Genomic DNA, 2,442 nt, shown 5'->3' with positions numbered 1-2,442 from the left:
TGTGAGCGTCCTCCACCTGCCAGAGTCAGAGCAGAGTTTCTGAGTAAAGGTGGTAAGACTGGATCAAGTAATTATAAGTACTCTAGAGAAGTCTGCCCTCAGGTATGCCTTTGCCAAAGGTATGTGTTTCTTCCCTCCGAGTCACCATTTCAGTGCAACAGCGATGAATGATATGCGGAAGGAGAAAGTTAAGAGGAAGAGATAGGAATGAGTAACCCAAATCGAGGCGGTCGCAGGGTCCAAGCTGAATGACTGTCGCCGAGGATTCTCGATAACAATCAATACTCGAAGTGATCCATCTATTAGATGGAGCATCGACAAGACTCTTGTCACAAGAGTGACTAATCAGGCGTTGATAATAGTAGCTTAAATCTCAATGTGATTTCTTAACTACCCCGCTTCGTTGTGTTATTTGAAAGCCCTGTGATTCACAGGCTGTGAAGGAAAGAGTGTGACTCATTGCAAGTCAAGACCAGGATCGAAGCCAGATTCTGGCTGCCAGAAGTGGGTCCTGAATGAGAAGTAATCATTGGTAGTCTTTTCTTGGTCTTGATTTCTCCTTTATGCGAAATTCCCAGAGCATCAAAGAGAGCCCGCTCGGAAGCTGGGAGAGACAGAAGCAAAGCCAGGTACAGAGAAAATAGAAGACGGCAATGGACCAATGTGAGCGATGAGCACCGGTAAGGAGTGCATTACTGGGCTTCGATCACGCCGGCATCGAGCTGGCAAGAGATAGCTGAGCGAACAGTGAATCATCCGCACGAGGAACTGCCGTTAGTAGATGGCTCAGGGCTCCCTACGCGAGAGCAATGGGACCATGAAGCATACAAATTCGAACTGGCAGCGGATACGGGAACGACGAGATTGCTGTCGGATTGCGTCCACGAGGCAGGCCTAGCCTGGTCAGAGACCCTCGAAGTAACAGAGTTCTTACACGAGTTTGAAGAAGCTGACGGGACGAGTAGAGAAGATCTAGAGAGGGACTAGGAGCGGGACTAGGAGACTCTAGGGGACTAGGGCCCGTAGACTCTTTTAAAAAGAGTCTACGGGCCAGTCATGGTGGTTCTCTATCAGCGAGCAGACGAACCCACGGCTTTGGGGCCCAAAGTTTGGGCCAGGATAATCTCGCGAAGACGGTAGGCTGGAACACAACACCAGCTGAGGGGGAAGCAGATTCCGGCTGAACTTACTACTTGGAGATGGTGGCTATAGCGCGCGCTATTCTGAGCATTGAGTTGGTTATGACACGAGAGGACAAACCGAAACCGGCTTTGGTGAGGTGTTTCTGCGATAATGCCGCGGCAGTTCAATTATGTTAACGATGGAGGTTGAGCAGCCCACTTATGCAGATCCCGCTTAGTTGGATGATCCACTATGAATCCAACTTGGATTCATAGTTGGGCTGGCAGAATAACCGGCACCCACATCCCGGGAGCAGCCAATATAGTGGCAGATAGGCTGAGCAGAAAGACACATGGAGTGGTCAAGGACGAGATACTGCCATCTTGGAAAGAAGTAGATGCGTCAGAAGCTTCGGCGGCCTGCCCACCAACGACCGGGAGGAGCGAGGTACGCTCACGGAAGGTCTACTGTGTAGTACCTTCGTTGCTCAGAACTTCTGACTTCTGACTCAGAAGTCGGACTCCTGGAGTCCGTCGCAGCAACTTAGGCCATTGAGCTTCGGGAGTTCATCAGAGCTAGCGAGGTTGTGTTCAGGAGAAAGAGGGCCATTCAGTGGATGTCAGCAGTTCTTTTCCGACGGCGGAATATATGGTGGGGAATGCAAAAAAATCACCGGAGGAGTCGGAGGCGGGGAAGGCCTTCCGGACGCTGACAGAATAGGACGGGAAAATGAAGAGAGCGGCATTGTTAGCCGATTCAGCTAGAGAGAACAGAAAGGAGCTACCGAGCAGCCGTAAAGCACTTCGAGCAACTTCACGGTAGGATCTCTAAATCCTTAACGTTTTCGCGTATTTTTTCACCTTAAGACGTCCTTGAAATAGTCTACGAGTGAAAAAATCCTAAATTTCGCGCACGATTTCATCGGGTTTCGATTGATTTAGAGAGGGTGAATTTACTATCGCATGAAGCAATTACTTACTAATTATTAGTATGTATGTCATCCACGCATCTCCAGCCCTGTAGATGACGAAACAATTCATGATCATACTATTGGAGTTACACAGATCTGCGACTTGACTTCACAAAGTGAAAGTTCGCTGTTTTATTGTTTTGCACGCAGTATCCACATTCCCGGGGGAAAATTCCGATAACATACACCCTGTATAATACAGGTGACCATACGTCGTCTAAGGAGTTTGAGGAGTTGCTTTGATGCCTCTCGGTGAGGCGTGGTGTCATCAGGGGGATTGTCGATGACCTCGAGTGACACTCCACTCCCCTCCTTTTGTTGTCGTGCTCTGTTGACCTTCTTACTGAGAG

Source organism: Perkinsus marinus (assembly GCF_000006405.1).
Source record: "Perkinsus marinus ATCC 50983 genomic scaffold scf_1104296935302, whole genome shotgun sequence".
Classification (NCBI taxonomy): Eukaryota; Perkinsozoa; order Perkinsida; family Perkinsidae; genus Perkinsus; species Perkinsus marinus.
The sequence above is the reverse complement of the archived record's forward strand: the minus strand, read 5'-3'. Positions refer to the sequence as shown.